At 42.3% G+C, this 15,645-nt stretch overlaps 1 long non-coding RNA gene across 5 annotated transcripts in view; it reads right to left on the minus strand.

Annotated features, from left to right (window-relative positions):
* Window positions 1-15,645, minus strand: part of LOC306665408 — a 110,587-nt gene that overhangs the window by 41,305 nt on the left and 53,637 nt on the right. For 3 of the 5 annotated variants that reach the window (XR_013765002.1, XR_013765003.1, XR_013765004.1), the window contains exon 4: window positions 12,850-12,939. The exons of 1 other annotated variant lie outside the window; for it this stretch is intronic. This is a non-coding gene — a long non-coding RNA (uncharacterized lncRNA). Of the gene's footprint in view, window positions 1-12,477; window positions 12,940-15,645 lie in introns of those variants that run through there. One more of the 5 variants, XR_013765005.1, reaches the window with a different exon arrangement.

The raw sequence follows: 15,645 nt of genomic DNA on the forward strand, positions 1-15,645 counted from the left end.
CAAATGACCACACTGGCCAGTCCAGGTCACTGGTGTCTCAGTCCACACGCTTCATAGCTGGACTTGTCGGGACTAGATTTGTTGCATGGTGGCCAGAGAAAGGTGTGGACAGTAGCCCCAAACCTTAAAAGGGTCCACTGATTCCTTCCTCTTAATGCACTAATTCTTTAAAATTAAGAATTTAATGCACTAATTCTCTCAAGTTTTAAAACAATAGCACAATCCTAATTAAATGCCACACTTAAGAGACCCACATTAAATCAGACTCTGACATCTCAACTACAACAAAGTTTTGCCCTTACCCCTCTGAGGTGCTATTGAGGCTCAGCTGAAGTAGGCGTCTCCTTTGCCAAGGTAAACAAGAAACTCGGCTTTGTTTTGTTAAAAATATAAATCGACCAACTCAATATAAAATCAGGGAACTTGAATAGTGGGATGGCATTGATAGGGAGCAGCCCTCCCTGTTCCCAGACCAGGGGAGTCAACGTGTCCCAGAGCCCTGCCATGCTGTCTGCGGGGTCTTGGGAGGAATCACCCACTTTCCACATCATTTCAACAGGTTGCCTGTGAAGCACGTGGGCAGATTGAAATAGAGACCCGAAACTGGTTGGCTTCCAAAGAAAATTACCATAAATTGGAAACCTGAATATGGCCATTCATCCTCTGGACTTGGGGTATGAATGGATCATTAATTAGGGCCAGAAAAAAAAAAAAATGTGCTGTCTCAGACAGGATGGCAAAAAAGGAAACCCTCCCTTGGCGGGGCCCCTGGCCAAGATGTGGGCCCTGGTGCCAGTCCAGCTTCAGGCACGTGGTGGGTGATCCACAAATAAAGAAGAAATGGATAAGCATAAAACTGGAGGCATAAGGTTAAGGTCTCAGTCTCTGCTCCTCCATTTCCAGACAGCACAAGCCTAGGAAAATCCCTTCCAAATTCCATATTTCCCCCCTGAAGACTAAAAACAATCTACATCTCAAGATCACTGTCTTGCATAAGCTGATTCAGATGAAAATTTTTTTCCAAGCCACCAAAAGAGTTTGTGGAAGAAAGTAAGAAGGGAAATTACCTTTCCCTTAGGACCTGCTATTTGCTAAGCAGACAGACACTTTTCACAGACGTGACCCTAAGTGATAGAACACTATGTAGGTTATTATTGAGAATTCATTAATGACTGTGTTGATTGGATTGTTTTATGAGAGAATTCGGCTGCTTTCTCTAAAGCCTTCATCGCTTTGCTGGTGAAGTTTTGGCTTCTGGACTTGTGCTGCTCAAAACCAGCCTGGGTCCCCCTACTAGGGAAGAGCAGCATCCTCGAGATCTTGAAGATGAGCCCCTGGGTGTGCATGCTCTGAGCCGTGGGCTCTGCCTGCATGGACCACACGCCAGAAAGTCAGGGCATGGGGACAGCCAGCTGTCTGACTAGCCCACCAACCTGACTCAGGAATTGTGCCACAGTTTAACGTAAATGCTGAGTGCTCTGGGTTTATCATAGTCCCTTTTTCACCTACATTTCTTGGGCATAATGGTAAGTAATAATGAACAGGTTAAATTAACTGCTGACAAACTACCTGTTAATTGTTGATGGATAACGAAGCTGAAAATGGACAAGCAAGATGGCGTGTCAGGCAGAGAGAGGACTTCTGTGGAGAGCTGCTTGGCTTCTTCCTCATCTCATTGTTCCTGCTCCTCTTTTGAACCCATCTTTAGATGGTGGTAAGGGGATATGCCAACAGTGTTAGCCGTTCTCCCTCCCCTTCCCCTTCCCGACGTCCACCCTGAGGAGTGGCACTCCCTTAGTCCATGAGTTTAGATTCCTAAATGTATTCAAGAAAGGACAAACAATCCAAGGACAGACCCATGTCTGTCTGTGAGAACTGAATTAGGCAATATGCTGAAGCAAAAGCAACGACTCCCATTTACTAAGACCTCCCGCGTGCCAAGAGCTGTGCTGGGCATTTTACATACACTATTTGGGATCCCTTCAAATAGAGGGGTTTTGTTTATCTCTATTCGCCAGACGAGGTTCAAAGAAGATAACTCACTAAGGTTCACAAAGGTACATTAAATAGTAGGCCTAGGGTTGAAACCACATCTGTCTGACTCCCAAATTTCTGTTTTGTTTTTTGGGGTTTGTTTCATTTTGTTTTGTTTTTGGTACCAAGGATTGAACCCAGGGGCACTTTAACACTGATCTACAGCCCCAACCTATTGTTATTTTTTATTTTGAGACAGAATCTCACTAAGTTACTCAGTGTCCTGCAAAGTTGCTGAGGCTGGCTTTGAACTTGCCATCCTCCTGCCTCAGCCTCCTGAACAGCTGGGATTACAGGTGTGTGCCATCCTGCTGGCCCAAATCTGTTCTTAACCAATGTTTCACATTCAGACCTGCTATGCTCTGAATGTCCCCAAAACTCATGTCTTGAGACTTAATTCCCACTATTAAGAGGTGGGCCTTTTAGGAAGTGATTAAGCCATGAGGGCTCCATTCACCCTCGTAAATTGATGAGTGCCTCTTTAAAGGAATAGAGGATAGCAATTTAGGCCCGTGTAAATCTAATCTCCATGTAGATTTCCTTGTAAATCTAATTTCCATGAAGACCTAAACTGGACAAGATTTGACAGACACTCTAACTCCGGCCACTTGGGGGGAGTAGAAGAATAAATGATGGACTGACAGGATCTGAGAGGCCCTATTTGGATCTGATCCTGCATCCCACTGGCTGCATTAGGTGGATTTCCAGTTACAAACAACAGAACCCTCTGTTGAAAAGGAGCCTGGTAGATCAACTGGGAGGGCAGGCGGTCCTGGCTTGCAAACAGCAGGGACCAGGCAAGGCATGTTCTTCTTAGGAGGCCAGCCTTGTCTCACTGAGCACTTACCGCCACCTGGCTGCCATGAGCATCCCAGACTCTACCCTCACCTGGTATCACTCCTCCCAAGTCGGCGTCTCAGGGGGACACGTCCAGTCCTCAGTCTCGAGCCACATCCTGCTGCCTCGCTGCCAGGGAGTTGGGAGAGAGAAAATCTGCCGCGGAGGCTCCACTCCTCCCACTGCAGAGTTTGAGGGGGCACCGTGCTTGGCACACTTGAGGTGTCCTGTGAATGTGTGCCCATATCTCCACTCCCTCCCCTACCTGCCTCCCATCACTGATGAATGTTGCCCTCTTAGTCTGCATGACCCCTGCAGATGGCGCAGCCCTGCCCGGCTTCTGAGCAACACCAGCTGGCCCACAGAGTTTTCCCCTCTTTGGGACAGTGGCCCCTTGATTCCCTGTGGCCACAGGCTGTAAGCCTTCACAGAGTCCCTGAACACTTCTAAACCACTAGTCACACACACACACACACACACATGCGCGCGCTACTAACAAGACTCAAGTTTAATAATGGAAAGGGAAAGAAGCAAATCCATATAAGAAATACTCTAAGAATTTACTTCAGAAGCCATAAGAAGAGCAGAGAATGCATTACATTGAACATCAAATAATGTGGATTCCATCCTATCTGTAAAATGTACTGGGTTGGCCTTAAACATGTCCGGTCACCTTCCCCTGTTTCTTCACTTAAGAAATGGAGCAAATAATGTTTCCCCAGTAACCTGGGACATAAGACAAATCCAGTGGCTCCCACGGAAAGAGCCTCACAAACATGAGCTGGCTTTGGGAAGGCGGAGGGGTGGGCATGCCAGGTGAGGACAGCGATGTGAGGCATCTGGGACTCCACACTCTCCTGGCAGCTCAGCCCAAAGGCAGGTCCAATTGCTTGGCCACAGGCCCCAGCATGCCTGATGCACCGTCCCTTCTCCAAACAACCTGCAGGCCTGTGCAGGATCCCCCCTCCTTAAAACCACACACCCGGTCTCCACGCAGCTGTCCAGTGTTCATTCTGATGCTTTCAAAATTTTATCCTGCTGGGATGCCTTTTCCTTTTGCTCAGGACACATCACGCCAGGTCCCACTGTGAAACAGTTACTGTAGCTAACACCCCATAAGATAACCTGCCCTCCGTCTCTCAGTCTCTCAGGATAACTTACACATCCTCACCAATCACACACAGAGGTGTCGTCTTGCAATCAGAGTGACTTCCTGTTCTCCCCCTTCACCAGGCTGGAGTGGGTAACCATGTTTACAGAAGGAAAAATGCACAGAAATAAGCTTTTCAAGACACTAAGCACCATGGTTGGTTTCTTTTGGAAACTGGAAAGTAATCTAATAAAAAGGCATGACAGCTCAAATTTGACATGGAAAAGCTATGCGGGAAACGAGGTAACTATTCCTACACATATCCTGCGACAAAGTAAATACTGTTTCTTTTCTCCTTTTAGGATACCTCAGGCCTAACTTTTAATTTCAGAAGGCCTAACTTCTGGGCTAAAATAATAATTCATAGACCCATCAATATCCTTAATCCTAAGATGCTATGTCATGCTTCTATTTCCTAAAGTCAAAGGTATAAAAATGTCTGTGACATGATGTTGGAGAGCAAATAACTTGCTAATAGCAAGTCAGAAAGGAAATACAAAGAAAACAAAGGATCCACAATTGTTACTTAGTATTTGCTGCCGCCCAAGTGACTTTTGAAAAACAGTATCTAACAGTATTAATTTTTTCAAAACATAGACTTTAAAGATAAATAATCACCATTCTCTGGTGTTTGTTTATATATATATAATAATTGCTATAAATCCTCTTCAGAGAAGATCAGTTCTAAAACTTTGCTTTCTACATAGGATCATGGGCTTTCACAATTGAATGAAGACTTGCTTCATCCCTTGTTTTACATCTGGATGGGTAAAGTGGACCTGGAAATGTCAAGTGATTTGTTCAAGGTTGCCTAGCGAGAGTGGTCTGGAAAGCAATAGAACCCATCCACCTTTTCTGACACTGGTGTCCTTCCCCCTGCCCTACCTGGATACAACAAGAATTAATTTATCACCCAACTTGCTACACAGAAGGTGAAATACATAAAAGGTACCATACCAAGCCAAATGGAGCTCGCCTAATCTGAAGAGACAAGTCACAAAACATTTGACTGGAACAGAGTCACTTCAGGTGATAAAAGATTTTTTTTTTTTTTTAGTCTAATTTGTTTCAGAGCAAAAAAATGTGCATTATAGACTCTTTCTCTCAGTCCAATGAGAAAACAAACTTTTCACTGACAGACATACATTTGTTAAATGTTCTTGCCAACCCAGTTTTTTGTTTATAAGAAACTCAACAGTCAATATTTTAAAATGTTTTGAACCTAAAATCATTATTATCATTATAACCTCAACCTACAAACAGGTTGCATTCAAAAGTTCATTTGGAAGACATCTAATGGACCGTGAAGGGTCCCTAAAATGCTACCACTTTCCTCCAAATTCCAAGATATTCAGTTAAACAGTTTATACAAGCCTTGGTGAGATCAATACAGTCTTCAGAGTCAGGAGAAATCTGACTTTAAATCCCTGTCCCATCCCCCCATGCTCTAGTGTGTCCCCTCTGTAGGACATCCAACACCTGGAAACTTCTAGATCCAGTGATGGGTGCTTCTCATGGGTATGAAGCCAAACTCCCTCTCCAATCTCACTGTCTACCACTTTCCCACGTGGTGTACCTGCCGGCTCTTCTGCCAAATGCACTGTGCTTCCCGTGAGCGCTTCTCTTCCTCCTTCTCCCCCAGGAATCCCTGCCCATCATAGCACCTGCCCCCCAACTCCCAATGCAGGTCTCCCTACCCCTCCCAGCACTTCTGACACCCAGATGCAACTTCTCTGAGCGCTTATGTTTGGCTTTCACTCTTGCTGTTTGTTAATTAAAAACAGGCTCCTTAAAGACGGGGCCTTCATCTTGTACTTTCTTCTGCAGTCCGCACACTGTGTCTTTGATGCGATGGGTGCTCTCTAAATATTTGTTGAAATTCACTGTATCATGAATCCGGATTCCTGATTTAGACTGCATGCAACTTGCCATTATATTTGCCCCAGTTAGAAAGTTGAGGGAAGTAACCAAAAGAATAATAATCATTCAGAAGTTCCTTCCAAATTTTAATTCTTCATAGTCACATGGTATTTTAGTCCATTTTGTGCTGCTATAACAAAATACTTGAGAGTGGGTCACTTATTGAAAAGAAAAGAACATTTATTTAGTACAGTTCTGGGGCCTCAGAAGTCCAAGTTTAATGGAACCCATATCTGATGAGGGCTTTCTTGCTACTTCATCCCAGGACAGAAGAGCAGGAGAACGCAAAGCATAAAAAAGCTCAAGTGCACAGTCTCAGGCCTTTGTATAATGGACATGAATCCACTCAGGAGGGCTCCACCTTCGTGATCGACACCTCTGTTCAAGGGCTCACCTGCCAACACTACTGCATTGGGATTGAGTTTGTAAGACGTAAACTTGGAGGGGCACATTCAGACCAAAGCACCCAATATGGAGGGGAGCAGGCGGTGGCTCTCTTTCATCGGAGGATAGAGGAATGACAGAAAAGCAGATTCTGCAGTCCATCTTGGCCTGGGGCTCCCCACTCACCAAACTCCATTCTCACTACAAATGGGTTTCCCAGGTATCAGGAAAGGAAGGATCGCAAGTACTTTGGGAAATTAGAGACTAGGAGGCACGTTGCTGGCCTGGCCTCCATCCTGCCAACAAAACTATTTACAAACATCAGGACTTTCCCTGTGCTAGCCAGAAGGGACATCGATCTAGTCACACACATTTGTTTTAGAAATCTATGTGTCACCTCCTCTCCTGGAAAATCCCTATGATTTGTCAAGACCCATTTCAATTGGCAACACCTCTGTAAGGCTTTCCACAACAGCCCGACCATCCCAGGAATGTGCACGGAGCACCTAGGATGTGCTAACCACTGTGCTTGGTGCTTGGTCCCACCTTCGTGGAGTTCATGACTAGTACAAAGTAAGGTCCAGCCTCAGGACGGGGAGCTGTGACCTTAAGCAGGGAGTCAGAGCAGACTTTGAGGCTTAAGCTGCCTCCTCCACCCTAGGTTGGAACCATGAGGTCATCTACCATATGGGTCAAAGACAAAGACACGTTAATAATTTAATGAACACGGAGCCTGGCACGTGGCAGTGCCCAGGATGCTAGTCACCTTTTCATTACTATGACCAAAATACCTGACGAGAGCACTCCCAAGGGCCATCGAAATCTTCTCTAAGGTCAGCCCAGCTTGCAGAAAGAGTATTTGCCAACTTTCTAAAGAATACTCAGAATTAATTAGTATGAAATAATCATGGGAGAGCTGAGAGCAATTGCCACCAGAAGAGCTGGGTTTAAACTCATTTATTGCTACTCAAATTGTGTATTTTCCTCATAAGGCACTGACCATCAAGGACATTTCCAGCCTGAGATTCAGCAATGACTTCCAAAGGGTCGACTGGGCTGAAGCCAGCACCAAAGAAATTCCCTTTTCTAAGTTTTCTGTCAGGGATGCGAGAACCCCAACCTGCTGGAAGCGGGCCAAGGCTGTAGAAGAGGGGGCTTGAAAAGAACTTCTGGGGACTCATAAACCAGGCTGAACTTTTCATTTGAGAACTTACTATTTTAAGTGCTATTTATTTTCTTCACTCATGCATCCACGTACTCTATTGTTTATGGATCTCACAACATTCCATGTCCTGGACTAGGTGACAGTGACACAGAGAGCATATGAGCATCCCCTACCCTCATGATGCTCTCAGTCCATCAAGGGAGACGGAGGCACAAACATTGGAGAAAAGAGAGGAAACCATGTAGCCACGTCAAAGGAGCACCAAGGAGGGAGTCCCTAACTGGGGATCCATTGAGACAGGTGACCCAAAGCTAGGTCATAAACACAGGATGCGGGAGTCCACCAGGAGAGGGGGATGAGGAAATATTCAGATAGACTGACACAGAATAAAGCACTTAGCTTCTTTCAGCTTTGACGTCTTCATCCAATAAGACAGAAGAAGGCATGGATGTGACATTCTTGATGTCATCCCTACTGGTGCTCCTGAGAAGATCAGGGAGCAAATGGTGAGAACAACACCTGACATGTGCACAGCACCCAAGGAGCTCACCCTCTAGTGGGACCATTTCCCTGCCATGGTGAGTGGATTTAAAGAGATTCCTTCCTGCTGGGACCCTTTCCTCCAGTAGACTGGAGTATGACTTTAGCATCTAAGGACCAGAAATAGAAGGGAGCCTGTAGCCAAGGAATAAAACAAAGTCTAGCAGTAGAAGTGGATTGATGAATCACCAACCATAGGCCATGCAGATGAAGCAGCAGCCAAGGACACCAGCTTGAAATGAGACTTGTTCAAGGCAAGCCCACCTCCGGCCTGTTGGCAAAGTGCCTTCAACCACAGGATTCAGTCTTTGGGTTCCATTTCCTCATTCAGCACTTCAAACTTCACTCCCCATCTGTTATCTGGTTCAATAACAAGTGGGATGAGAATTCAGATTTCCTTCTTTTGTTTTACATACATTTTTCTACTGCTGAAGAACTGAGACATTAAATCTCTCATCTGAGACACACATTGGTTAATGGCACAGCAGGGACTAGGTTCACGGACCATCTTAGGCTCTTCCATAGGCTACTCAATCATGCCTTCTCTGAATTTTCTAATTGGCCAAGAAGTATCCAAGGTGAAATCAAAGATGGAAAGTGTATAAAGTCAAAGTACATTCACAAATCAAGTTTTCTCTTTGTACCTTAGTTTCCTTGGATGTCAAATGAGATTGTTAAGCATGGATCTTATCTGCAAATGTTTAAAGAGCATGAGTGAGCATTTGTTTTAGTCCTAAGAACCAGGAAATTCGTCTCAAAGCCCTCTGCTAGACAGAAGTATTTTTGAAGTTCTTGGTTCTTGCTGGAAAAAAACAACCATGATGAGTTTTGCACTTTACTCCATAACATAGCTGGACTTGGTTTAGTAGAAACATGAATAATGGGCTTATCCTCTGCAAGTTTTTGACTAAAATGGATTCTCCCAGGCAATGTATTAGCTTTCCTTCACTCTTGTCATTCAACAGAGAACTAACAGGTGCATGCAAGGTGAGATTCAGAGACTTACACACCTCCTCCACCTCTGTCCCTGTATCTTACAAGGCCTTCTCTGGGTTTCAGAGAAAAAAAGCTATGAAGTCACACCCAAATTTGATAATGAGTATCAAAAAGATAACAATGAAAAATAATGATTTTTACATTTGTATGTGCTCCATAATGGGGCAGACCTTCCACTTGCAGTCACACCAGCCTAGCCCAGGACCCAAGTGTTCCCCAGAAGAGGATCAGCCAGGTTCCAGGTGAAGCTGTCTGCCAAAAAGTAACACATCTCCTTCATGCCAACACACTAGTGTACTATGGATCTTCAAATGACACTCAATGACTAGGAATTTACTTTAAATATGAAACATCATCCCATCATCTATTAATCACTAAGCAAGTCTATAGTCAGCTGCTTTGGGAAAGCATGCTTCCTTTGATAGCTATTGGCAACCAAGTATATTGTCATAGTTGTGTGTAAGTTCTTAATTCTATGGAAGTTCCTAATGTACTGTAGAGGTATCTGCTCAATTTTGGGAATTTTCATATGCTCAAGTTGGGATGTCCATTTCTCTTTATGCTCATGTCAGCTACAGTTACAGCTAATGAAGATTTCTAATTTTATTTTATTTTCTCCCCCACCACCTACCCGCCCCCACTTGTGCTGAGAACCAAATCCAAGGCTTACTAAGCACTGTGGCACACTGCCATTGAGCTCCCCACCCCAAGCCCAGAATCTCTACTTTTCTAAACCTGCAGTGCTGAGATCAAGATGGAAAGCAGCAGTTAATGAAAACTTCTGTTATCTATGAGAGGCTTTATTTGTCTGAATTTCCATTATATTTTAACCCTCAGGAGGTTTATTGTATTATAAAAGGTCATTTGCATAAACATCTTTATTTGTTCACATAGAATGTGTTAACTGGGAAAAAGTAGTATGTAACAGGATAAAATCCCTTGCCATATCAACAAATATTGGGAGAGAATTTAAGAACCCTGTATAGAATTTCATGTTCATGCGCTCTTTTTCTGTGAAGTTCCTTATTTTGAGAATCAAAACTGGTTCAATTGAATAACATAATATATAATATGGGCTAATGTGGACTGCAGTCACTGTATGTATACTAAAGCTTAAATCATTTCCAGGGGTCTCTCCACTAACTACAGTGAAAGTCTAGAATCTTGACAGGCTGGAAACGTGGGTATTTTCTCATTCATCCAACACTAGACTGCTGGGCACACTTCCCATTGCATAAGAAACCACAGCAAAAGTAAAGATCTTTACTTTGTTGTGTGTTTTTGTTTTATTACTGTGACCCTTTAAGCTTTATAACAACCATCTGCCTGAGGGTAAGAAAACTACAGGGTTGCTCTCCCAAGGCAGGCACATCCAGGTGGCTGAAGATTGCATTAAACAACCTTTTTCCTTTTGTTTTGCATGTAAGACAAATGTCCAGCTACCTTCACTTGCAGTCTCTGCACTCAGACTTTTTCTCACCCCATGAAAAACCTGGCTAGTGGACCTTCCTTCCCTCCATCTTGTTCCTTGACTGAAGCGCCCTCTGGTGTTCGTCTTGATTTTAGCAACCAAAGTCATTGGCCTCTTTCTATTTCAAATGCTTCAATGTGGACGTTTTAACATGTTTCTCTCCCGCAACATCTACAGATAAAATTCTAGGACTTTGGAGCTGAAGAAATAGCTCGTTTTGGAGAGTGCTGGCCTAGCATTCACAAGGACCGCGGTTTGAATCCCCGGCGCCTTAAAAGGAACAACAACAACAAAAAAAATTCTAGGACTTCACAAAAAAATAATAGTAGTACAGCTGATCAAGGATTACTAACAGAAGCATTTCAGATTTTGGATTTGTTTAGATTTCTTATACAAAATTGTCTTGTAGACCAAGCATTGGGCTAGGACCCAAGTCTACACACAAAATTCATGTGTGTTTCATAAATACCTTCTACGCACAGCCTAAGGATAATTTTATAAAATATTATTAATGAGTCTTCATTTGGCTGCAAAACATCACTTGAGGCCAGGCGTGGAATCTTCCATTTGTGGCATCATGTCAGTGCTCAAACACTACCCACCCCCACCCCGCTTACCATTAAAGGCTAAGTAAATAACTTCTTCCAGTCCTCACTTTCTTTCTAAATGGACCTGGAGATTGTCAGCTCAGGCATTCACCTTATAGGTTACTTAGGAAAACTTCCTCATCTGAAAGACCAAGAAATCAAGACCCAAAGAAAATTAAGTGACTTGTTGAGATGACATGAGTTAGTTTTACCATCTAGATCGTCTGCTACTAATAACAAAAAGAGCTTCAATTTACTTCATGGTATCATGAGTCAGACACTACACCTAGAATATTGCATGCATTATTTTAATTGAGACTCACAACAGTACTACAAGGTAGACTGTCCTTACACCTATTTTAGAAAAAAGGAAATAACTAAAAAGAACAAATACAAAAAGAAAATGTTTAAAAAAAAAAGAGAGAGAGAGAGAGAAATAGGGAAATAAAATATCTGGGAGAGAAGTTGAGGAAAGATGGGTACCCACTCACACACAAACAGGTTTTGAACACCAGGATGAATCTGGAACCCATGCTTGAAATCACTACTGATCTTACTGCCTTTGTGGTAACTGTATATGTAGACACACAGGTAAAGATGTATGGAGATACTTTACTTATGTATATATGATAAATCAATAAGCAAGATATAATATTATTTTTGCAGGTGTTCAAACCATAACTAAATGGCATTTCAACTGTAGGGTGGACAGAGGAAACAGGCGTAAGGCATCCATTCTTTCTTCTTTCAACTGTACCTTCTATACCACACAAACCATAAAAGCTAACCACTACATTTCCCAGACTCCTTTGCAACCTAACTCCTGCAGGTGCTTTAGATTCTGTCAATCAAATGTTGAAGAACTGGAGCAGAGGCCAGGGATCTGGTGTTCCTGCTGCTACACTGATTGTGAAGACGTGTGGTTTCTTTCCTGTACCACTAACAGAGGTCGCTGGCCTAGAAGGGTTGAGAGCAGGGCCTGTGGCATCCATTCTGAGGGTACAGATGCTTACAGGCACAGTGTGATTCTGGAAGCAGCAATAGTGTTGTGGTTATTGTGGTGAGTTACTGATTATGGTGGTTTCCCAGCCTCACTTGATGGCTTTGTGGTTGTGACAGAGGGATATGGCAATGATGTCAGCAGTCGTTTGATCACAAAAGGGGCCCCTTTCTTGGTGACTCATGCAGATTTGGATAGCTTCCTGGGGCAAAGCAAGAAGTCAGAAGTCCAGGGCCTGCCCAAAACAGGGACCCTGATAAATTCCCTACTCTTTGAATGGACTGGACCCTCAGAGTAAGGATGAACTGGAGGATAACCTGTCTTCAGACAGACTCTAGTCTAGCTTCAAGGCCTCTGCATGGCCCAAAATAGCTTAACTCTGAAATGTAAGTAAGTAATTCTGAACTTATGACTACCAAGTATGATGCAAGACAATGAAAGTAATTCTGGAGGAAGGAAATATCCCAAACTTCACATCCGTTCAATGGCAACTTTTAAAACAGCATATCCCACAACACAGACCATGATAATCAGCAAATATGACAGTAAGAATGAGAACCAGCAGAAACATAATAGAAACAGAAAATATACAGAAGCTGTAGATCAGAATTCTAAGAGAAATCTAATGCCTGTCATAAATACACTTTAAAACTTTCCAGTAACAACATCAAAAAGATAAAAAATAGTTTGTAAATACTTTTCTTCAACTGAATATATTCTAACAGATACTTTTACTTAATCACTATTATTTACACAGTCACTCACCACAGGCCACATCTTCACTCATTTAACTCTCACAGTTCAATCCATCCCCTTTCCCACCAAGGGCTACCGAACAGCTGCTTCCTCCAGGATCTGCAAAAAAATAGGCATGGCTTGCACTGCACCTTGACTCACAGTGGAATACTAATGACAGGGATACTCCGTGTTATAATCAGGAGGATGCATCTTGTGGACGAAGAGTCGAGGCCAAAACAATTGTAAGAAAGAATTCTTACAAAATATGAGAGGAGAAAGGTAAAGTTCAAGTAGTACTTACTTGGTAAGAATGTTCTAGAAGCTGAACTCATACAGAAGGCAAGCATATTCCTTTGAGATAAGGATTACTGATATAAAGAGATATGAAATATTTTGACAGTAAGAAAAATGGACAGCATCCTCTGAAAGGAGCAAGATTTTAATATTGTGGGAGGAAGAAAAGAAAAATATCTTACAGTTTTTAAAAAAATTAGAAAAAAAGGAAAGTAAAAGTCATCATCTGCTTATTTAATGGTCAAATTCAATATTCGGCACATGACTAACAGAGGAAAACATTCTCATAAGAAATGTGTGTTGTTGGCCTCTCACTTTCTGTTCATACACTGTTTTTAGATAAATAAATATTAATTCACTATTTTTAATTCACATCCAGTAGTGCAGGAGTCATGATGTTGTTCATCATTGTTGTTGGTGTTGCTTATTTGTTAGTTTGTTGGGGGAGGGGAGACCTTAGACAAAATGCTTTTCAAAAGAAGATTTGAAATACACCACAGTGACTCTCCACATCTGTACAACCACAAGACTGGGGTCCTAACTCGAATAAGATGGACTCCATGTTTGTAGAAATATGTCAAACTACACTCTGCCATCATGCATAACTGAAAAGAACAAATGAAATAAGTAAAGAAGTTTGAAGTAAGTTTGTTTCTAGTAGGAGCATTTCCTGCTCCGCGGTGGCTAGGTCACATGGGGTCTGCCAGCCAGAGCTGAAGAGCTGGTTATGCCTATGCGGTTTCCGGGCAGAAAAATGCTCACATGACAGTAAACACCGAGGCGTCCCATAAGGTGGCTCCAGGAATGGGTATTTCCTTGCTCATTTGTACTCTTAAAGGTACAATTCTCCTGACTTTTTACATGTTTTCCCAGGTGCCGTTCTGTATGTGAAATCCAAAACTGATTATTTCTTTTCAAAGGCAAAATGTTACTATAACTCATATAGTATAAGTCTAATCTTTAAGAATATTTACTTCTATTTACAATTTATTCATTAAACTTCTTAGTCACAAAATATCTCATAACATCTGATGAACTAAGGTGACAGTATGCCTATTGTGAAAGCCTAATATTCACACATGCCTCCAAGGACTGAAAGGATTGTATATTTTATTAAAATACGTATCGTAATTACAATTAATCTAGGATAACATGGACTAGTTTTTTCAAATCTATAAAATCCTGGAAGTCAAAGTGAACTTAAGTCGTTTCAGCATTCATTTGGTCTAAAAGCTAAACTGTTTTTACTTTTAAAAAAAATTAGGTTATTTTTTGTTTGTTTGTTTTCCCCTCTGCAAACCTGAAGACAGTGTTGCCTGGAAATACAATTTTCAGGATTTATAGGTCGGGAAGATGACTCATGGCAGCAGTAATACCATGCATCTGTTTTTACTTCTGTATCCTGGGAATATTCTGCATAAATTAGACATACTTTTTACATAATCTCAAAGATAAGGAACTTTAAATTCAAAAAGGAGTGGTGTCTGAAATTATTTCAATTAATTTGATTTTTAAAAAAGGAAGAGGAGACTAGTAGCAGCTGAATAAAAGAAAAACAAGGAATTTCTCTTAGCTACAAGTGCAACTAAGAAGACACAGGGAAAGAAATTCCGCCTCCCCACCTCCAGGAGACCATGACCCGCAGCAAGTAGACTCCAGCACTCAGCAGAGATGGCAAACCAGCACAGCCTTCTGGCTCCCTTCCCAGACGGCCTTGAGAAATAAGTAAGAAGGAAGCAGAGCAACAGACTCCTGGACAACCACCATGGTCACGTGAGGACAAATGTTATTTCTAAAGTACTGAAGAAAAGAATTTTATATCCAGTCAAATTGTCATTTAACTGGGAAGGAGTTGGTATTTTTTTCTTTTGCAGTCATGACAATTTACCCCAAGCCTAACTGCTTAAATCAACACATTTATTATCTTATAGTTCCGGAGACCAGAAATCTGGTCTTAATTGATTAATTGGCTTAATTGATGTCTCCACTTTGGGTTTCACAAGATCAAAATCAAGATGTTGAAGAGCTAAACTCTTATGTGGAAACTCTGGAAAAGATGGGCATTCAGATTGTTAGCAGAATGCACTTCCTTGCTGGCCAAGAGCTGGGACACTCCTTAACTTTAAGAGGCCTCTGTCTAGTCCACACATCTCAGATCCAGCAACAGCACATCTAATCCCTCTCTTGCTTACACTCTAACTTCTTCTGCTTCATCCTTCTTGCCTCCAGCCTGAGAGATTTCTCCAATTTTAAGGACTCATCTGATGGCAGTGGGCCCACTCAGGTAATCTGGAAAGATCTTTCTATTTGGGGGTCAACTGATTAATAATTATAACTACAAAACCCTTTCAGAGCAGTGTCCAGATTAGTGTTTGAATAACCAAGGGATAGAAACTTTAGAAAACAGCTTTAGAATTTGTCTGCAAAGTGTGCTAAAAATATTTTGAACACAGAAAGTCTAGAGACTATTTGCCCCTTAGCAATCCAAGTTGGTCATAGAGTAGAAGAAATGGAGAGGGAGGGAGGAGA

Source organism: Sciurus vulgaris, assembly GCF_902686455.1.
Source record: "Sciurus vulgaris genome assembly, chromosome: 7".
Classification (NCBI taxonomy): Eukaryota; Metazoa; Chordata; class Mammalia; order Rodentia; family Sciuridae; genus Sciurus; species Sciurus vulgaris.